This window comes from Malaclemys terrapin, chromosome 2, assembly GCF_027887155.1.
Source record: "Malaclemys terrapin pileata isolate rMalTer1 chromosome 2, rMalTer1.hap1, whole genome shotgun sequence".
Lineage (NCBI taxonomy): Eukaryota > Metazoa > Chordata > Testudines > Emydidae > Malaclemys > Malaclemys terrapin.
The window spans coordinates 283,748,570-283,771,637 of record NC_071506.1 but is presented as its reverse complement, the minus strand read 5'-3'; the positions used below and the strand labels follow the sequence as shown (position 1 = coordinate 283,771,637).

Sequence of the window (23,068 nt, the reverse complement as noted above, 5' to 3'; positions counted from 1 at the left end):
TTAAATGTCTGCATATTATAGACATGCAGATTAATTACAGCATAAGGGGATGCAGCTCAAAGAAATTGTGAATAGGGTGACCAAAGGAAAACGTAGGTTGAATGTTCAGAAACCTTTTTACAGTGAAATCTCTGGCCTTCCTCCCTTTTCACTCTTCTGTCCTGACCAACACATGGCTGTGAAAATCCTATTCCTTGCCTGCTGCTTTCACTGTGTCCAACCCCTTTCCAAATGCCATCACTGTCTTCCTCCCACCTGTCTCACATTCAAGCTCCTTCTTTGTCTTTAAACCACTACCTACCCAACTTCTCTTCCATTTGCCACCTTGCTCTTTTCTCATTCCACCCTTTCATCTCCTCATTGAAAGCAAAGAAAATAAGTTGTTAGATCTGGTGCAGGGTCTCTGAGGGGGCAGCTGTGGGGGATTCTTCAGTAATGCAGCTCTGTGGCTTATGAGCCGTAGAAGCCCCTCTAGCTCAGAATCTGCAATGATTCCTGCTCATCTGAAGAGTCCAAATCAAAGAAGAAAAAGCAACAGAGTGGGGCTGTGTACTGTGTTGAGTGTTCAGTGATTCTTTGATGCCAGCCCTGAAGTTGGGGCAACTGCTCCCTTTCACATAACTCTTGCCAGTGTTCGTCTTGCATAATCAGTGTCTCTTGACAAGGAGCAACAAGAGTTCTGCTTCTGGGACCGTGGGCTTCATTGTGAGGGAGTAGGCAGCCTCTGGGTGTGGGAAGGGGAGAGGAGTTGCATTTCTTCTTTGGCAGTGGTTAAATTAATCTTGCATGGACCATTGTGACAAAGATGCCTGGGGAATAATCGGTGTCTTGTTCTCAACAGCAACAGTCTCAAAGTCAGACTAGTTATGTAACAAAGTTGCTTTAGGAGGTGTTTCACCAGTGGAAGGAGAGACTTGAGTAGTGGCTTGCTGCTCTCAAAAATCAAATGTCTAATCTAATTCTTTTTATATGATTACCACATCGTTCAGAATTAAAATAGAGGATCATCTGCTCCTGCAAGGTGCTGGCTTCAGCAGGAGTTCTGAGCTTCTAGTGCCCTGTGTATTCAGGCCTGTGAAAAGGTATTTTTGTAATCTAGAGTCTGTGTGAAAGTAATCCATTGCTATTGTGAGTCACCTCACGGAGATACCTGCATTTCAGTGGAGTGTGAAATAACTCAGTATGTCTACAATTGCTTTGTAAGTTTGTAGAGTGCATTGAAATTCCATTTTGTTGAAAAGTGCTGTTTAAATGAAAGTTCATTGTTATAATATGTTTTTAAAAATTTTTAGTGTTTGAATGCCAGGTGGCTTGAGGTAATATTACAGTGAAATCAATGTTGAAGGCTAACTTTTTACTTAGTCGGCTAAGAGGTCAGAAGTACGCTCAGCTTCTCTTTTCCTTCCAACACAGCACATTGCTCTTTCTCTGAGGAGAGCACCTGTTAGTTGTAAGTTTCAGCTCTGACACACAAGAGTGACGAAATGTATGTGATTGAAATAACTTTGCAAGTCTAATGCCTTGCCTACGCTTAAAAGGATTTGTCAGTAGAGCTATTATCAGTAAACTCCCCTAGTGGAGATGCAACTTATACTGGCAAATGAGTTCTTTTTGCTCCTATAGCTTATTACGTGCCAGTTCTCTGAAGAGAGTAAGTTATACTAGCAAAAGGACTTTCTTGTTGATATAACTGCATCTGTACACTAGGGCTTTTGCTGGTATGGCTCTGTCATGGGGGTGACTTTATTTTTCCACACTTCTAACCAAAATAGCTATGCTACCAAAACTTTTAAATGTACTTCAGGCTGAAGTACATGAGTTGTACTGGGTCCAGCTAATGGAAATATGTTACTTAAGACAGCAAAAGGTGCTTTTTTCCTGCATTGCATGATACAGGGATTTTAGAAACCCTAGGTGCTTTTCCTATAAACTTGAGAAGGCTCTTCGGATTCAAAACCATGATATTACACAGCCCTGAAAAACATAAGGCAAAATATATAGAACAGTTGGTTGAAGGGGTCATATACTCTAATAGCTAGAGGACTGGCTCTTGGTTTTAACTCTGCTGGGCTTGATGTGTGACCTTGAGCAAATCAGTCTCTTTCCAGGTTCCCATCTATGAAGTTGAGGCTTGGTTAGTGTTGGAAAAGTGTTCACTTCTACAGCACCTTTCATCTGAGGAACTGAAAGTGGGATTAGTAGTAATACCTGGTGTCTGAGTGTGTGCATGTTCTTGTTCTAACAACCACCAACTTGGGCTGGCTTTCTCACAAAAATTTTTGAATCCTTTTAAGTTTCCAGCATATTCAACAAGGCAAACCACACAACTGAAAGGCTAAGGTATGAATAAGCTCCTAGGATATTCCACTCAGTACCAACCCGGAACATCACCAGAGATGACTCGTGAAATGGTGTGCTTAGGCAGAAAACAAAAATGTTGGTGGCACAAAACCTGATCCAGCACACACAGACTTCCTGTAGGGCTCTGCTGCTGCAGGTACAGAACTAAAGATCGTCTCTCCCTCCTCCATCAAAACCATAAAATAGTGGCCAGTGGAGTTGTTCTGCATAGCAAACCAATGAATTAATCCAGATGGCCTAAATCAGTCATTGGATCCAAGCACTGGCTGCTGTGACGAGCTTTCATCCTACTCTGAAGAAAAGCCCTTCTGAATACAAGAGGAATTGGTCAAGGCATAAAATTCAGAAATGGACCAGCTCAAATTAATTGCTCGATTACCCCTGAAAGGGTTAGCTCCTGTCTCACTGTAATAGCTGTTGTAAATATTTGAGCTGGTACCTGTGAAATAGGTGTCACTCCTGGCTGGTAAAAGCCCATGGAAAATTGTGCTTGCCACTAACAGAAATTACCATTTCCTCCCGAAAAATTAACATGCCAACTTCCTTTAAAAATGTAATAGTCCACCTGATCCTCAGAAAGCCACCACTGGATGCAGAAGACCTCTCCAACCCACCACTTCTAAGCAAAATCAAGAGGAGCCTCCTATTATGATGGGAGGGAGAAAACTGAGAAGTGTGGTAAGGACTTTGCTGTGCAGATCTAGTTTACCTGAGAAGTGCTTTGACAATTCACTGCAGTGTCTATGTAGCCCCAAGACTGAGCTACTGATCTAGAGATGAGAAGTGCCGTAGCAATTTCCTGCATCATCACTTCCCCCTCCAGTAGAACATATTTGAGTGTTGCATAAACCCTCTTTCCTTTTCTCCACCAAAAAAAAAATTGCCCTTGGAAAATGGAAAAAAACAAATGAAATATGGCTGTTCTCTTCTGTCATGGCGAAATCCCCCTTAGCAAGGCTGCAGCCATAGAAAATATTGTGTTCAAAAGTGTACCCAAGGCCACTTCTAGGAAGGAGCACGACATGCAGAAATGATTCGTGGCCCAGAGATTCTCCCCTCTGTTTTGTTGTTGTTTGGTTTGGTTTGAAACCAGAGGGCAATAAATACCACAATTTGTTCCATTTTATCCTGCTTCCTCCTGCATCAGGGATTCGTCCTTCGTAATGAAAGGAGCCATGTGCTCAGGATAAAGGTACAGAGGCAGTGCCAAACTTTTACCCGAAACTGGACATAGAAGTAAACAGATGACAGTGCAGTTGGGGAATTGCTTATTTAAGAGCCAAGTGAATCTCTTCTGGGTCCACTGTGCATATAATACGTAACTGATGTGTATTTATATTAGTTACAATAAAAAACGCCTTTATGCTGACAGTGTTATCCAAAGATTTCAGAAAGAGTTGGGAGGTAAATATTATCCCTGTGCATACAGGTGGGGAAATGACTTGCTGAAGGTCAGAGTGAGGCAGTGTCAGAGCAGGGAATGAAAGCTCAGGTCTTGTGCTTTAACCACTAGATTGCAATGCTGCTTTGGCTAGTGGGGCAACACGCAGGTCCTCCAGCAACCGCGATGTCTCATTGTTTCCTTATGCTCCCTTGTCTCTCTATCCACCTGTTGTCTCTTGGCTTGTATTTAGGTTGTAAGCTCTTTAGGGCAAAGACTGTTTTTGTGTGTGTGAGTTTGCATAGCCCCTAACATGATGGGGCCCTGGTCCATGTTTGGGGCCCCTGGGCACTGGTGCAATACAGACAATGAATTATATGGGTGCCTCAGCTCTATTACAGCCGATCATTTTTCCTGTTTGTTGAAGACCGTGTGGGGAAGGGACCTAAGACACTTTTTAAAACTAGAGGGAGAAGATGCTGTGCTCTGTTTCAGCATCATAATTGGTGTGCAAAAGTGTGTGCATTGGTTTTGGGTGGGTTTGTAATTCTCTCACATCTGTTGTGGTGGATGTGCTAAATTGTATTTCCTGCCTTCAGAGAATTCGTGTATATGTGTGAACAGGATGTAGGGGGTAGAGGTGATGGTGGAAATGTTACCTGACCTATCTATCCCCAGCCTAAAAGTACTTCTCAGTCAGAAATACATGTTGGTCTTCCTTCATTGGTCTCATTTATCAAAGGTCTTGGCAAACTGAAGAGAGTTACTGTCTTATTTAATAATGCTCAAAAGTATGGTAGGTGCTTCACGGTACAAATAGAAAGATATGCTCAGAAGCTTACTACTGAAGTGTTAAACTGGAAGTCATGGGGTGAGAGGGAACATGAGCAAGAAGATGAAATTTAGCTTCGGTTGGTCTACATTATTTGTAGACTATAAATAACTAAGAGGAGCAATCAATGATCCGGGGACTGGAGGGATTGACTGACACTGGAAAGAGCTAAAATGGTATAACTTGGTGAAACTATATCCAAGAGGGGGATAGAAACCTACAAAGTGGTGGTGTATATTGAGGAGATGGAGTTTAGTTAAGGCCTACAACAGGATAAATAGCAATAATAATACTCGGCACTTCTAATCCCTACAGATTATTTTTCATGGAGATATATTTTAAACTTTTTAAACTGGAAAAAAATACATTTGCAAGACAGTATGTATTGCTCTGGCATTTTGGGGTGTAATTGGAGCTGTATGCTTAAACTGTGGTTATGTTTTCTTGCATCCAGGATACAGTTTTTGCTTGACTTGACTACCATAGCTGGAATTTGGAAAGAACTTTCCCTCCCTGCCCACAAGGGCATGTTAATGAGTTTCTTGTTTTTTTTTTTTTTTTTTTAATGCTTTCCTCTGTAAAACTGAGCAGGTATCTGCTGAGTATCAGGTGGGCCTGTTCCCCTCCATGATCAATTGCAGAGGGCAGTGGTAGGCCTTGCTCCTTATCACTTGGAGGTTCTCAGTATGCTGCATTCCAGTGTAGAGTGCAGAGGATGTAATTGCATGTGGTTGTTGCATCATCCTTTTGATTCTTATAGGGCAGGTGCATTCCCTAGCCGTTTGTTGTGAAGCAGCCAAATTGATAAACAAGAGTAGGCTGATTATTCCGTGAGTGGTGACATGATCAAACATGATACAGCTTCCGTTAGGTGGTTGGTGAAGAGCTCCCCATAACTTCATAACCGCAGAATCCTTGAACAAAACCACTTCCCCATGTTTTACCTTCTGCATGGCGTCTAAGTACAGAGTCCCTTCAAGTAATATCCAGGTCTGCCCATGCAGATGGTGCTCCCTAATGAAGGAAATGAGACACAGTGTTATGTGATAATGGCAATAGGCCAGTCGGGATCTAGTAACTAGAGCTGATATTTGTGTCAATAAGCCTTAAATTTCTGAGTAAGGCTATTGGCTATGGCAGTCCCAGGCAAGTTCTGCTTCTGCGGTGATGTTAGTGGAGAGAAATGGACTTGGCTAAAACTGCCTCTTCCTAGTCTATCCTACCAAACATGGCCAGCTTCAGGCCATGAATGATGGAAGAAACTGTCAACCTGGTGTGGATTGATAGAATTAATGTTGGCAAACTACTACAGAATGGCTCAGTGGCAATCATGTTTGATGAAAAAAATCTCTTGGCAAACAGAGCAATGGGACTGTTTTCTGAAGGGCTTGAAGCCATTGAGAACCACTTAACACACTTATTGAAGTGATACTATGCAGAGGGCAGGTTCTCCACTAAACTGATGCATAGCTCTTTCTGTTGAGTCCTTCAGTAAAATGTGGGGGTCTACATCGCTTCTCTATACCAAGCCATTGAACTTCTCTCCATGTTCACTTTGCTTTCTGGGCAGCTGTTGTCCTCTGAAGCGTGACGCTTTGGGGCTCCCCATTTCTGTCTTGCTGTGATTTCAACACCTGGCTTAGTCAAGATTTCTCTAAGTCAGACTGGGTTTTTTGCTTTACATAACTAAGATTTTGTAGTTAGAATTTAGCTGATATTTTGATGTGTGAGGCAGAATAAATTCCAGCTTGCACTCCCATATTTGTACTTTCTGTATAGGACATACAGTAATAAACATTTGACAGTGTTGTAAATGGCTATGATTCCAGTAAGACATGCCGGAAAAAAATACCTTGAGTAAGAAAGGTACCCTTCTACATAGTCATTTTTTTCTTCCTGTTAAATATGGTTGTAGGAAGAACAGAGGGCTGCTAACTAGACCACTTCTGAGAAAACTCTTGTCCATAGTTGTAGCTTTGTAGAAAAGGGATCTGTGTTGGGAAAAGTAAGTCTTCTATTTCATATCATGTGGATAGAGATTCTATTAACCTCTCCTTGGCTAAATCCAAAATGGGGAGTAAATTTTTAAGCAATGTAGATGTCTCTTTCAGCGGATCCTTCCATTTCTTTACTGTCTTTCATCCAGAATAGCTGGATTTCAGGGCATGCCCGAATGTGTGTTCATGTCATCCATACCAGTCAGAGCAGCGTTGTATGCCATTTTATGACAAGAAGCAAAGAACATCTAGTCCAACTGAAAGTACAGAGGGATATTCTGGCAAATGAGAACCAATGTAATTACTATACTTAACTCATTTGCCCTGGACAAATTTCAACTTAATTCTCTTCTCTTGTGGAGTGGAGGACCACGGGATGTCCCAAAAATGAGGGCTGGTGCTTGTCTTGTGCTACCATAAAGGAATCAGCACTTTAGGTTGTTACTGAGATAATTAAGCCTGTTTGTAAGATCGAGGGTTGCCTGTTTCAGCAGCTCCATTCTCTTCTTTTAAAGCCTTTGTGAGGCCAGCTTACTTTTCTTGCTTGTGTTCTCAAATATCTGGCTATTTTGATACTGATCATTATTTCTCCGCACCCCAAGATGTGGTAGGTGCCTTGCAAAACAAGCAAAGCCATGGCCCATACTTCAAACAGCTTGCAGTCTAATACATCCCAAGACTTGACTGAGTGTTCTAGGCGAGGGGAGAGGATAGAAAAGGGTGGCAACAAGAGTGACTACCCACTGAGACATGCATACATCTTAATGGTATGCTCCCTTCATTTTTTGTTTCTTAGTTACACCTTCATGGCAGAAGTGAGTTTATTTTTTTTTAGAGGGATTTGACTGAGCTGAGGGAAATGGCTTGGGGAGCAATTCGAAGCCCAAGAGGCATGGTGGGAAAAGCTGTGGAGACACATTGGGAAAAGGATAAGAAGTAGCTGATGTTTGTTGGAAGTGGTTGCTGTTTATTGGTGAACCATTTGAAAGAAGATCAGGTCAGAGATATAGGTAGGGGCAGCTTGCTGTTCTTATCTTCGAGACTCTAACAGTTAAAGCCTTAATTTGATGTGCAGTGCGATAGGGGGCCAGGGAGCTGGCTTGGTTGATGATGTGTTCAGAGATAGTGATATGTTTTGGATTGGAAAGGCGTGGTCTGGTTCCGGTAGTTGTGATGTGTATCTCACATCACATGTGTGGTGAGAACATGGGAAGGGGCCCAGTTCAAACCTAGGTACTGAGTTGATCACATGGCTGATGTTGTTTTCTGTGGGTAGGTGGGAATGGAACCTGAAGTGAATTTGTTAGAGATGAACCTCTGTGGCTGGGGATGTCAGAGGGAACACTCTACTACACAGAATACTCTGCCCAGGACAGATTCAGAAGCAAGGCTCCAAAATGTCCAAAGAGTCGAGTCCGTATTCACCCACACATAGGGTTACCATATTTTGTGCCTCCAAATGGAGGACACGCCATGGGGCCCCGGCCCCGCCCCCAGCCCCGCCCCCGCCCCAACTCCGCCCCCTCCCCAAAGTCTCCGCCCCCTCCCCTGCTTCCCGCGAACATTTAATTCGCGGGAAGCCTGAAGCAGGTAAGGGGGGGTGTGGGGGGGAGGAGGCGCGGCCCAGGCTGGCCCCCGGCGGCTCCAGCCTGGGTCAGCTCGGGCCCTGGGGTGCCGGCCCCGGCCGACCACCCCCAGCCCGCCCAGCACTGCCGGCCCCCGGCGGCCCAGCGCACCCCCCCCCCCGCTATTGCGGACCGGCTCCCGGCCCCGCGGCCCAGCGCACCCCCCGGCGGCCCGGCCCCGCAACCCCGGACCGGCTCCCGGCTCCGCGACCCCGCGGCCCAGCGCACCCCCCCCCCGCTACCCCGGACCGGCCCGCGGCCCAGCGCACCCCCCCGCCACCCCGGACCGGCCCGCGGCCCAGCGCACCCCCCCGCTACCCCGCGCACCCCCGGCTCCCCGCTCGGCTCCGCGGCCCGGCGCACCCCCCCACTACCCCGGACCGGCTCCCCGCCCGGCCCCGCGGCCCGGCGCACGCTACCCTGGACCGGCTCCCCGCCCGGCCCCGCGGCCCGGCGCACGCTACCCTGGACCGGCTCCCCGCCCGGCCCCGCGGCCCGGCGCACGCTACCCCGGACCGGCTCCCCGCCCGGCCCCGCGGCCCGGCGCACCCCCCCCGCTACCCCGGACCGGCTCCCCACCGCCCGGCGCACCCCCCGCTACCCCGGACCGGCTCCCCACCGCCCGGCGCACCCCCCCCCCCCCCACTACCCCGGACCGGCTCCCCACCGCCCGGCGCACCCCCCCCCCGCTACCCCGGACCGGCTCCCTGCCCGGCGCACCCCCCCCCCCCCGCTACCCCGGACCGGCTCCCTGCCCGGCCCCGCGGCCCGGCGCACCCCCCCCGCTACCCCGGACCGGCTCCCCACCGCCCGGCGCACCCCCCGCTACCCCGGACCGGCTCCCCACCGCCCGGCGCACCCCCCCCCCCGCTACCCCGGACCGGCTCCCTGCCCGGCCCCGCGGCCCGGCGCACCCCCCGCTACCCCGGCCCGGCACTGCGCCCCCGGCTCTCCGCCCGGCACCGCGCCCGGCCCGGCACCATGCCCCCGGCCCCGCGACCCCGGCCCGGCTCCGCACCGGCCCCGGCCAAAGAGGCCCCGGCCGAGCCCTCCATCCCTCCCTCCCGATTTTCCCGGACATGCCTGGCTTTTGGGGATTTCCCCCCGGACGGGGATTTGAGCCCCCAAAAGCCGGACATGTCCGGGAAAATCCGGACGTATGGTAACCCTACCCACACAAGACACCAGCCCCCAAAGGGTCAGTGCTTGGGTTGTGATTTTCCCACAGGAAACGTTCTGTTTCACTTGGCCTTTGTGTCTCTGCACTGCACAAAGCACACTGTTCTCGCCATGGGAATAGGCGCAGAGAACAGCAGCATGGTGTTACAGAGCTGACTGTCTAGCAGGCTTATGAAGGGAGATTAATGTCCTCAGCACATACTTGATTTTTCATCTCTGAACCTCTCTTTCGAGAAATGGCTCCACTTCCCACCCACCAGCCCCCGTTGGAGCAGATGTCAAAATGTCAGTTCCGTCAGGAGACTTTTTTTATTGGGTGATTGGAAGGTTGGGTCCCATGGGTTCCTCTTTCATTTCCCCGCTTTCTTATTGTTGCTGCTATTGGAGCATCTTTCAGCCTGGGAGAGGAGAGCTCCTACTGCAGCTGCTGTCAGTGCTCCTCCATGGATCTGCTTTGGTAAGTGGGGAAGAGAGGCTATAATGTCTAGCAGCGCCAGGTTACAGATCAGCTGAGCAATTTGTGTAGTGGCTGCTTGTATAAAATGCTGGCCTTGGATCTGAGACACCTGCTCCCTGGTGTGTATCTGATCTAGGGCCCAGAGACCTCCTGTGTCTCTTGTAGTTGGTAGCAGAATGTGGTAGAATTCATTTTCATCTGTATCTTCATTGTGAACTCTTGCATGTTCTGAGTTTCAGGTAACTTGTGCAGCAGCCACCTCTGCAGAGACCCTTGGCTGCTCAGTGAAGACTAGAGTTCAGATGATAGACCCTGGTGCTAGAGGTGCCACTTGCAGATGCTGTGTCTCTCTGGGGGTACAGGGGAGGACTGTGGTGTCCTCCTATGCAATGACAGCAAGTTTGTGTCTGTACGGTGTGTAGAGATGCATGTCAAATTCTGTAAGGAATGCCCTCTGTCCTGTAATGGCTGTCTGTTTACCTAACCTCCTTTGCCTGGAGACTGAGCTTTTGGCGCCTGTTACGGCACCTGTGATTCCCATGTGACAGCAAAGTTTTGAAATAGGATGTTTCATCCGGCCGCAGACAGGATCAGTCCTGTTATCGCCTCTTGTTTTGAAATGACTTTGAAAGTAGAAGTTATTCTGTAGTCTGTCCCCTGCTGATCTCTGGAGATGGACGCTGCTGGGAAGGTTATCAGTCTGGTTAAATACACTGCAAGCAAATGTAGCATTAGGAAGGTGAATTCCCTCGGATAGTCCATGTGCCCTGTTTAACCTTCAGAGCTGCACTGTAAGGGAACACTAGCCAGCTTTTTCTGCTTCATATTGGGCAAAGGGGCAGAGAAGTGGAAGAACCTGTACAGATCTGCATTTTTTTTTGAGAGTCCCTCCTTTTTCTGAAATAGTATGCAGCCAGAGCATACCAGTACATACGGAACTACGCCAGCAGAGGTCCCAGCATATTCTGCTTCTGGTCCTAATGGAAGCATGTGTTTCTGTCATGCAAAGTAGAAGGGGGATGTCAGGTCTCTGTCTACCTGCTCTACAGTACATGCAGACACTGACTATATTTAGGATACATTTTACACTCCAGTGGGGATTCTAATAGTCAGCAGTGTAGCATGATATGTCTATTCACCCCTGTCGGATGCACTCCAACCCCAATCTTGTATCCCCCATACTCGGTGCTTTAAATAGATGTTGGCAAGTTAAAAATCCTATTTAAAGCAGAATCCCTTAGCTATGTTTCTAAAAACAGTAAGATTAAGTGAAATTACTTCTTTAAAAAAAACTGCTGCTTATTAACTGCTTTTCTCTAAGCTTGAACAATGACTATCGAGTACTTATTTTCACTGTCTTACTAGCCCAGTGCTCTGGTATGTGTTGCTAAGACTGCAGAGGAATACTTAAATTATTCTTCAATTTTTTTGTGACATTATGGAAAAGGTAGTTACAATGAAGTTTTTTGAAAACTGAATTTAGGTTAAACTTTTTTTAAATCTGCCAGTATCATACTAAGCTGGCTCAACCTGGTGTTCACAAGAATTTGCCCAGAGGGGAAGGTTTAGTGACCAAAGCATCAGGTTTGAAATGTGTAGGCTGTCTGGAATCCTTGGGATCAAATCCCAGCAGGGCTGATTCAATTTGTCTTCCTATAGACATAGATAATCAGAGTTCTATTAAGTTTGCTGCGTGTGGCTCTTTCATGTGGGACCTTAAAACCACATTGGTTTAAAAAAATAAATAAATCACAGGGTGGGTTTTTCCCCCCTCGTGTCTTTAGTAAAATATACTCTCTGCCTCTACTACTGAGCTTGCGGTGCGTCACCGTACCTAACTGCACCTATCCATGCCCAGGGCGGCTGCATTTCAGTGGTGAAGGGATGCCTTTTATATATGCAGTCCATAAAGTGATTTTCGAGCTCTGGTCAAGTGTAGATAGTCTCTTGGTCTATCCAAGGCCATGATCAAGTGTCTTGATGTTTTTGGTCTTTTGGCCTCGAGATGAAAACCTTGTCTTTGCTTCTGGGACCTTGAAGTGAAAAAATTCTCTAAGTTATATATAATATTGCTGCTCAGTGAGGAGTGGTGGTATATGTGTGCAGAAGTCATCCAGCAACTGTTACCTCCCACAAGGAGAAATTCTTTGAGTAAATTTGGACTCTCTTGCTTCCCTACCTGGTCAATCGGACATTGCAAGAACTTGGAAACTTTTAGCCACTGTCTTGATAATCCCAAGAGTAAAGATAGCCAAACCAGAGTGTACAAGTCACATCAGGCATCTGAAATGCTGCGGAGTAACAGGGTGTACTCCCTTGCCTGCTGAGCCGCACTTTGGTGTTGGTCTGTCTAGTCATGGCTTTTCTCAGTCTGGTGGGTTTATGGCCAAAAGAAATAGCCTGTTCCTCTTCTGTGCTCGGGAAGTGTTGCAAGCCTGATGGTTTACTTAAAATATGTGGACATGGGAGAAAGGTATTTTACAGTGCAAGACTTAGGCCAGGTTTACACTAAAAAGTTAGGTTGACCCAGTTACATCGTTCAGCGACATAGTTAAGCTGAGTGACATAGTTAAGCTGACCAAACCTCTAGTGTAGACAGCACTAGATTGATGGAAGAATTCCTCCATTAGCTTTGCTACCGCCTCTTGGGGAGTTGGATTAACTGCAGTGACGGGAGTGTAGTAAGTGTCCAAACTGAAGCACTGCAGCTGCTAAGCGGTCTAAGTATAGACATAGCCTTATTCAGTACGAAAGGTCTGTCAATGTTACAAACTCTTCAATAAACTTTGTACATTACACTACAGCTAGCTTCAGTTAGGCTTATTTTTAATTGTTGATTGTTGCAGTTCAGGGCAACTGCACCAGTATTCCCCCCTTGTGGTCCACCAAGGGCAGCCAATTAAAGGTTTCTGGCTCCCAGCTGTCACGTCTCTCTCCTCAGTCTGTGGAACTCCTTGCCAGAGGATGTTGTGAAGGCCAATACTATAACGGGGTTCAAAAAAGAACTAGGTAAGTTCGTGGGGGATAGGTCCATCAATGGCTGTTAGCCAGCATGGGCAGGATGGTGTCCCTAGCCTGTTTGCCTGAAGCTGGGAATGGGAGACAGGGGATGGATCATTTGATGATTACCTGGTCTGCTCATTCCCTCTGAGGTACCTGGCATTGGCCACTGTCAGTGACAGGATACTGGGGTAGATGGATCTTTGGTCTGACCCAGTGTGGCCGTTCTGTTCCTGACTGGGGTTTGTCCTGGCTGCACAATTCCCCTGCCTATGCTGTGATATGTCCAGCAAGCCAGACTGCCCAAAAGGCCAGCATCTGCACTTTGCTTTCTCTCCAGAGGTTATGAACAGTGTATTGCCAGCAGTTACAAGTTACTATACCCCTCTTTCTAAGCAAGCACAATTATTCTTAAGGTGAATGCGTTAGAGATGATATCTTAGAATCAAGAAAAGAACCCTTATGCATGCTAAAAAGCTTCTCAGAGGTCACCCCAATTCCCTCTCAGGCTCTGGTAGGTGTTGATCCTTCACAACTGTGTTACGAGGTCATTACTGTCTCAGATTCAGAACCAGACCAGCCATGAATAATTCAGTCTTTCCTTTATACAGCTTGAGTTTGGTCTTGGCCTCATAACGTCAGCAGACAATGGCCCTCTCCTCAGAGCGTAGCTTCAAAAGACTGTGTTTTTGCATAAATGGAGGTGGAGAATTTGCATTCACCTCCCCCTAGTTATTCCCCAGGAAAACCACTTAACATTTTTTGTTCCAAAAGTCCATTCTTGTCTGGCAGATTGTTCAGTATAGTCCTTGTAACCCCAGGTCTTGTATTTGTCAGATCTCCCCCCATTGAGAGAGAACATACAATTCCAGCCCTCAACAATACATAAACCATTCATGTAATACAATTCACCCCAAAGATACTTAATCTGAATTCAGTTAGATCTCCCAAGAATATTGCAGGGAATTTCCATGTCTGTCACTGATGAAAATTGCCAAAGTGATGTCCCTCTAAGCTGTATCCTGTGCCTTAGGACATGTACAAAGCAAGCAGTGGCTGTGCAAGCTCCCCAACCCCCCCCCCCCCCCCCCCAGTCTCAACCCAGTCACGGACGGACCAGCCTCTAGTGATAAGTCTGCTTCGCCTCTGCTGATACTGCCAAAATGAAGGTGTCCGCTCTGATGGTAGATTTTTGTGGTGTGGACACATCTATGAGGAATTGATCTGAAATCCCAAGATTCATTTCATATTGGTCCCTGAACAGCCAATGGACAGTATGAACTATTTGTCGCTGGTGACCTAGAGGGTCAGTGTCCCATTACCAGTTCCCTGATCTCCCTCTGCCTTCTCTCCATGGACTGCATACCTGCACAGAGATGCTTTCACGTGTCGGAGCTATTTTGGCCACTGCTGACTTAGTCTGAGTTTGAATTAGTTGGCTGGAGATGAAAGCCATCAATTTCCCACAGATATTTTTGTGTAACTCAACTATGCTCTTATAGCGATTGTTTCACAATGGCATTACCAGATCCCCTAACACACACAGTATGGTAGCATACATCTGATCTGGGTAGGTTGTCTTCAATCAAATGGACCAGGTTCAGCTCCCTTCCCATTGTATACTGAATTTGGCCCATTGTTGCTCAGAATACTTTATATCAAATTAAACTCCTGGAAAAGGGCTTTAAAGAGAGGACGTGACTCTTGTCTGAGCGAGAGTTCCTGATAGTTGGGTAATGCAAGAGAATGAGCTATTGCCAACTGGATAGTCGGGGCAAGCTGCAGTGTTTGTAGAAGAGAGATGAATGAGGAAATAGTGTCTGGTATACTGCTCCAGTATGGAAAAAGGCACAGGGAAGGGAGTGGGCAAAATGTTATGAAAGGGCTGTCCTTAGATAACTTGTATGTACTGACAAGTTCTTTTGCTTACTAATAGCAGTATACAGTAGAATGTGACTTAATGGGGTGATTACCTGACCACAGAAGTGTAAGAACAGGTTATGATCAGCTGGAAGAGAGGTTGGGCCTGGGGTGAATGGAGTGTGAGTGCTGGCTGGTCTTTCTGCCCATATTACATTATGGGAGAACAGCAAGAAATTTCATTACATCCACATGAGACTCCTGTGACGTCGTCTTTCCTGAGGTCCTCTGTTGTGTTAGACACTACTTGTCAGCCAGCGGGAAAGCTCCTTTTTAATATACCATAATCTTGTAAGCAATTATCATGTGTAATGACTTTGTGCTTAGGCATCAGGATAGCATCGGGTCCCCAGCAACCCACACACAAGACAAACTATCTATAGCTCTCATCCTATTGGCTCTGGTCATTTTTCACTTCCTGCATATGGAAGGAAGGGATGAAAAGTCCTGGGATAGGGACCATCACCTTCTGTGTGGTAAAGTAAATCTTACATTAGTGAACTGTGCTCCCTTGACAGCACAGGAGACTTCAGTAAGCATACTAGATGGCAGAGCTGATTGAAAGGTGCTCTCCCTAGAGAAACCAGTAGCACAGAGGTTCAGCTCTCTTCCCTAGGGAAGGTCCAACCTTATGAGTGAGGCACACTAGTGGGGAAGCTAGCTTCGCTGCTGCTTGTTGGTGAATAGAAGACTATCTCCACGGCTGTCCAAAGAGCGCAGTTCACCAGTGTAAAACTTGCTTACGTTTTTACAGTCAAGCTTTGCTTCCCTTCCGGTGATGTGGCTTGCTGTGCTGTATTACTCTGCAGTGCTATCGCCTTCTCTTACTGTACCTGGGAGAGAGGAGACCAGGCTGAGGTGACAATGTGGTTTCTGGCCCCAGCTTGTTTGAATCTTCTTCCATCCTATTTGTAGCATCAGCTGGTTAGAACCTGAATTCTCCTTTTCTGTGAAGTTGTTGCAGCACTGGATTGGCACTTCGTGGTGAGGCCATGGACGCAGCACAATGTCTTTGGTAGACTGTGTAGCAAGATTGCTTTGAGAAATGTTTCTCAAGCAATAGTGGAATAATGTTGTGTTGCCCCATCATTTCTTAATAGCTGGGTGGGAAAATATAATGTGGGGCTGTCTTCTAGGCATCTTACAGGTACTGATAATCTTAGTCCCACCCTCAGGGCTCTTACATTGTTACATTAGCTATTATTTGCTGGGTGTAAGGATTGGTAGTTAATAAAGCATTGGAATTGCAGCGAGAGAAAAGGATCTTAATTTAAATCACACTTGAGGCATGTATTGGAATTTGTGTAATCCTCGAACAGTAATAATGCTCTGTGCTTAAGAAAGGCATGGATAAAAGATGTACAGAATTATTGTTTAAGCACCTTTTTAATCTGATGATCTTGTGGTGCTTAAAAAGCCCAATCCTGGCTTCTGTTCCTGGCTCTGTTACGTGCTTTGTGTGTGCTAGGGCTGTGGGTCCCAATCGTCATTGATTTAAAAAAAAACAAAACAAAACTGCTGTGAAGTAAATGGATGGAGCATGAAGCTTATGTATGGTGGTTCACATACCACAGTTCGGGATCCCCTATTCTAGGGCACGTTGTCTAACTTCAGCATACCTCCATTTTTACCATTAGTAAAATGGAAGGAATACCTCACATGGGGGAGGTGGTAGTTTCATTACATGTGTGGAAGTGCAGTGAGATCCTTGGATGCAAGGTGCTCCAAAAATGCAAAATACTGTTTTATGAGCTTATGAAAGAATGTTTTAATGGCATTTCTGTTTGCATGTAACCTTTTGTTTTTGTTGGGTTGGTTATGCAAGACTTGACAAATCCTAGGAAACATTCTGTGAATAAGTGGGTTGTAAGTTCAGAATAATTTCAGACTCAAAGCTTGTGGGGTCTTTTAAAGAATTCTAGCCATTATAGTTGTGAAGAAGCAGTATCTTGAGTCTACACACACTGAGGGTTCTAATGCATCTGCTCCTAACACTTTTAAGAATTGGAGCAGAGTGAAACTGACAAATCTCTCTTCCTCCCCCTCCCCTCCCCCCTCTCCGATCGTTTATAATTTAGCTAGTGTCCTGTAAATTTTTCAAGCCAGACTACTGGTTGGTGGGCTGGATTTTACTGTAAAGTACTTCTCTAGCCCCTTCTGTCTGAAGACTTCAAATTTTCAAGAATTAACAGATATAAGTTTCTCTCTGTGAGGATAGTGTTACCTTAATTTAACAAGCAGCGAAAGTAGAGGCACACAGAAATTACATAACTTACTCCAGGTCTTGAAGTGAATCTGGTGGAGGTGAAAGTAAAGCCCAGATCTTCTGACCCCCAGCCAGTGTTCTATTGTTTAGAAAATGCTCCCTCCCAACAAAATACTAGTAATGTTAGTAACAAAAGTTACTGATAGAAGTTACTTTTTTTTTTTGACTAAAATTAACTTCTGTGAGCAAGATGTTCTATAAATTAAGTAGGATATACTCAGTACTCCTAAATTGCTCCTTTCTTGGCTGAAAAATAGAGGTGTTTATTCTAAGCCATGTGGGATTCAACAGGTCAATGATACCATGAGCAAGTGTTGCCTTAGACATTCAGTGCCCATCAGATACAATGACTGACTCTACATCTCTGGCTTAATAGGATGTAAGGCAAGCAGCAGTTGCTTGAACTTTGGGAGATAAACTGTTTCTTTTCCTGCATCAAGTACCAGGAGACTAGTTCTAGATGTCTGATTAAAATGCCCAAAATGCCAGCTGTCCCCAGAAAGCATCAGGCTGAGAAGCCAAGAGGCATTTTTAAGTGGCAGTAGCTCTTCTCAAAGGGTGAGATTGCAACTGTTCTTCAGTAAACTTGGCTTTCTGTTTTCACTGATTTGCCAAATCAAACAGGCAGTAGTGGGTATACAGGTATAGTGAGTAAACGATCCAGTGAACTCCCTATCTGGGACAATGACGTTTGGTCTCTTTTTTTGTAGGAAGGTTGGTATTGGGAGTTCAGTTTTAAACTCAGAACAGTAACTTAAACAGGTTGGCATATTGCTTTGTCTGCGCTTGGTTTCTCAGGGTCAGTACTGCAATGACAGTGGATTCTCCGTTGTCACCTTGGCAGAAAAAAGAAGCTACCAAAGTCAGGCTGCTCCGGTGCTGAGTAAGTTGATGAGTGTTTGCTGTAATATGTGCTCGGCTTACACCTCACAGCTGTGGTGGTGTACTGCGTTGGGTTCTCAAAGCTGTTAAAACTATGCCTGTTCCTATCACAAACGGCAGGTTTATCCAGGCCTTGGCTACACTTGCAGCTGTACAACGCTGTGAGTTAAACCTGTCTCCGTACAGCTGAGTAGGGAAAGCGCTGCTGTCTGTCCACACTGACAGCCGCCAGCGCACTGTTGTGGCCACATTTGCGGCACTTGCAGCAGCATTGGGAACGGTGCATTATGGGCAGCTATCCCACAGAGCACCTCTTCCCATTCTGGCGTTATGGGAAGGGGGCGAGGGGGGGGCGGGGAATTCTGGGTCCTGTCCCAACGCCCCGTGATGCATCGCTTCGCATCCCAGCAATCCCTGTGTTTCCGTCCACATTTGGCGCCATCTTTCAACGGTTTCTGTGCAGCGCGATCTGTTTTGGTCTGCGGGAAATGGAGCCCAAACTGCTGAGGAGTATGCTGACGAGTCTTGCCAGCACGTCACGTTTGGCAGTCGAGCTATTCCTTAAGATCCAAAGTGACAGTGAGGAGTCCGACGATGATAGCGAGTCGCATAACGCATATGACATGAAATTGCTTGTGGCATTCACGGACATGCTCAGCACCGTGGAATGCTGCTTTTGGGCTCGGGAAACAAGCACCGAGTGGTGGGATCACATCGTCATGCAAGTCTGGGATGACAAGCAGTGGCTGCAGAACTTTCGGATGAGAAAAGCCACTTTCTTGGGACTGTGTGAGGAGCTCACCCCCACCCTGCGGCGCAAGGACACGAGATTGAGAGCCGCCCTGCCGGTGGAGAAGCGGGTGCAATCTGGAAGCTGGCAACTCCAGACAGCTACCGATCGGTCGTGAACCAGTTTGGAGTGGGAAAGTCAACAGTTGGAATAGTGTTGATGCAAATTTGCAGGGCCATTAATCGCATCCTGCTCAGAAGAACTGTGACTCCGGGTAACATGCAGGACATTGTGGATGGCTTTGCACAAATGGGTTTTCCTAACTGTGGAGGGGTGATAGATGGGATGCATATTCCTATTCTGGCACCACCCCACCTAGCATCATAGTACGTTAATCAGAAGGGGTATTTCTCTATGGTTCTCCAGGCGCTTGTGGATCACCGTGCATGTTTCATTGACATTAACACAGGCTGGCCAGGAAAGGTGCATGACGTACGCATCTTTTGGAACACTTGGCTGTTCAGGAAGATGCAGGCCGGGACTTTTTTTCCCCAGAGCGGAAGATCACAGTAGGGGAAGTCGAAATGTCTATTGTGATCCTGGGAGACCCCGCTTACCCGTTAATGCCTTGGCTCATGAAACCCTACACAGGGAGCCTTGACAGCAGCAAGTTCAACTACAGGCTGAGCGGGTGCTGAATGACTGTGGAGTGTGCTTTTGGCCGTTTAAAGGGCCGCTGGCGATCTCTGTATGGGAAGCTGGACTTGGCCAAAAACAGCATCCCTGCGGTTATATCCGCGTGCTGTACCCTCCATAATATTTGTGAAGAGAAGAGTGAAAGATTGTCAGGCATGGACCTCCGAGGTTCAACACCTGGAGGCTGAATTTGCACAGCCAGAGGGCAGGGCTATTAGAGGGGCCCAGCACGGGGCTGCAAGGATTAGGGTTGCCTTGAGGGAGCAATTTGAGGCTGAAAACCAGTAGTAATGTCTGGTGCCCTGCACGGGAGTGAAGTGCAGTGGTTACAATGTCAGTAGGAATCTGTGTTTGCTAAGCTGATTTGCAGTGCCTGTTTCCTGGGCTAAGGTATTTTTTAAGGTATCTTTTACTTTATGCAATAATAAAGAATGTTTTCAAAGCCAAAAAATCCATTTATTGAAAAGAAAATTCATTCATTGAAAGAAACACAACTGTTTGGGAATCAGACAGGGCAAGGGGGTGTGGTGGGGAACAGTACAATCATAGATTTGCGTATGTCCTGTCTGGAGTGCTGTGCAATGAGTGCTGCACTTCAGGACAGCTATACTGCATGGTGATGGGGGTTGAGTGCAGAGGGTAAGGGTCGTAGTTCTCAGGGCTGGTTGGTGAAGATACAGGTGTTGGAGGCAGCTGGTGGCAGTAAGAACCCAGGTGTTGGGGAAAGTGGGTTGGAGGGGATATGGGGGCACAAGGGAAAGAGTTTTGGGACAAGTGTTGCGGGGTGGGGGGCGGGCGCGGTAGTGCTCTGCCTGCATGGCTACGAGCACCTGGATAGAGTCCGCTTGGCACTCCATGATGCTTATCAGCCGATCCATGCTTTGCTTCCGGTGCGCTGCGTTTTCCTTGCGGATCCTGCTTTTGCTCTTTCTCCACTACTGTGCTTTTTGATTCTCTGTAAGAGATTGATGCATCACTTTGTGCAGCATGTCTTCTTTGCTTTTTTGCGGTCTCTTCTGGAGTTTTTGCAGTCTCTCAGCCGGTGATAACACGGACGGCTGAGATCTCAAGGTTGCATCTGTAAAGGCAAAATGCAACACTTAACAGAGGTAGCATTGTTCATACCAGACAGAGTAATGATTCCCCTGCACTTAAGGAGGGCACACACAGTCTACACAATAGCATAATTTTCCTGTCCCAAAGACAGCGCACATAACCTACAGGAGCACCAAAATGGTGAGTAAGGGGGACTGATTGTTTCAGGGCTGTACTGTCCTCTGGGTTTCTGTGCCTTGGGGAGAGCCAACAGCTGCAGGGGGCACCTACACTGAACACTGTCCCAACATTTTCCACAGGAGTTTATCCTGGAAGATATCTCGCTGCTGAGGGTGACCTGGAAAGCAAGGGAGGGTCTTCTACTGCAATCCGGCTTCTGCCCTGGCCCATATGCAGCTTGCCTGTGTACAGCAATGGTCCCCTCGCGGCACAGTGGCGTGGACATGTTAGCCTGACTGGGACAAGGACCATGGTAGCTCTCCCAATAAACCTGCGCAAGCGCATTGCACACGTTCTGGATGAGACTTTCAAAGAGATTACCGAGGCCAATTACCGCGATGTGATAGACCACATCAATGCGCTATTCCGCATCTAGGCATGCATGCAGCCCTAACCCTCCTCTCCCAAAGAGCCCACACCAAAAAAATTCCTTCCAGAAAAAACAACTTCCCGAAAGAAGAAGAAGAAGAAAAAAAAAAAGCCGCTTACTGGGAACCTGTCCTCCACTAAGTACTGGCCGCTGCGACTGGCTACCTTCCTCCTGGCTTGAGAAGAGCTCCTGGCTGCATGCCTCCAGGGATTCTGGGGTGTCTCCCCCCACCCCAGCACCCTCGCTCCCACTTTCCTCCTCCTCCTCCCCCTCCTCCTCCCCCCCCCGCTCTGAAGTGTCCATGATGGTACTCGGAGTGGAGGTGGGGTCACCCCCAAGTATCGTCTCCAGTTCTTTGTAGAAATGGCAGATCGTGGGGGCAGCACCGGAGCGGCGGTTTGCCTCGTGGGCTTTGTGGTAGGCATTCCGCAGCTCCTTCACTTTAATCCTGCTCTTCAGTGTGTCCCAGTCATGGCCCCTTTCCATCATGGCCCTTGATATCTGCCCGAAGGTATCGTAATTCCTATGGCTGGAGCGCAGCTGGGACTGGACAGCTTCCTCCCCTCAGACACTGCTGAGGTCCAGCAACTCACCATTGCTTCATGCCGGGGCTCGTTTGGCGCGTGGAGGCATGGTCACCTGGAAAGATTTGCTGATAGCACTCCACACCTGGCTGAGCAAACAGGAAGGGGATTTTTAAAATTCCTGGGGAATATAAAGGGCGGGTCTGACGGTTGGTCATCTGAGGCCAGGGCAGTAGAGTTCGAACTGATGAGCAGAGTGGCTAGAACAGGCATTGTGGGATACTGCCGAATCCTTCTGGAGGCCAATCAGAGCGCATTGGGTGGCCACACTGGCGCCTCAGCACAGCAGCGGCCGTGCAATACTCTTTATTCTTCTCGGGGAGGTGGAGTACAAGCAGCGCTGTAGCCGCAGAGATACAGCGCTGTACGTGCCTTGCCAGTGTGGAGGGGGAGTGAGTTACAGCGCTGTGGGTGGCTTTATTGCGCTGTAATTCTCAAGTGTAGCCAAGGCCCCAGTGTGCATCTACGAGTGAAAAGGCCTTTCAAAAACTTGCAGGCAGTTACCCCGGAGTAGCCTTTTAGCCAAGCAATATGGAATTTATTTATGGTGGTTAAATAGCTTTGTTAAACATCCATGTTCCCTGTCTCTTGTTAGGAATTTCATGGCATTTATATCTGATTAAGGCAATCACTGACATGGGGCATATTCCTCTTCCTCATCATGCTGTATCTGTTTAAGTGGCCTACCTTGCCAAAATGGATCCAAGTCTGCGATTAGGTATGAATATCCCATACTGGCCAGGAAAGGGTTAATGACCTATTGTGGGCTCAGTCAGCCCCTCCCGCCCCATTTTGGAGGGAGGGGCTAAAAGGAAAGAGCACAGCTCATTTGGTCAAGGGAAGGAGACCAGACTTCCAGCTCTCACCCTGAGAGTCCTGGCTGGGTGCAGGAACAGCTACGTGTCAGCAGCCTGTCAGAGCCTCCCTGAGGGGAAGGTAGGCCGGGACTGTCATTCTCTTGATTTGCTACTGGTGACTTTGGTTGGGAACAAATACCTGTCAGCCAAATAAAACCACCTTTCTGTTTCTGAACACCCAACCAAGGATTCGGGTAGTGGTTTGTCCTGAACCCAGGAGAGGACAGGGTCATGCAGTCAAATTTTTTTAAAAATAGATCATTTTGTGGAGTCACTGTTGACATCAGGCAAATGTTTGCTGCAGAAGGTTCATTGGCAGCCTCAATCATGTAGATTTAATTTTTCTGCAGCTTTGCCTTTAAAGATCCAGAAACATTTATCTTTTCAATGTTGTCATCCATAAATGTAAGTTTTAAGTCAGGGATAGCTTTCATTCTTGTGAATTCCAGCATAGTGCTTTCTAGTTCTTGCAAATCCTCAACCATCAAGAGAGCCTCTCCTTGAAAAGTGAGTGTGTCAACTGTGATTAAGTCCATTGTGGGATATGTGTTGTGATAGACCCAGGCCAGCTGGGTATAGCAGAAGGCAGATATACTGGCCACTGGATTAACAGTATTCTGTTCCCTGACTGACCAGAGCAGGGGCTGCTCCAGGCT

The 23,068-nt window shown here is 47.2% G+C and overlaps 1 protein-coding gene across 4 annotated transcripts in view; it reads left to right on the top strand.

Moving 5' to 3' along the window:
- Window positions 1-23,068, top strand: part of SCAP (SREBF chaperone) — a 107,025-nt gene that overhangs the window by 3,850 nt on the left and 80,107 nt on the right. Inside the window, exon 1 of one of the 4 annotated variants that reach the window (XM_054016812.1) lies at window positions 17,817-17,901. The exons of the other annotated variants lie outside the window; for them this stretch is intronic. The gene's annotated coding sequence lies outside the window, so the exon portion shown is untranslated. Of the gene's footprint in view, window positions 1-17,816; window positions 17,902-23,068 lie in introns of those variants that run through there. 4 annotated transcript variants of the gene reach the window in all.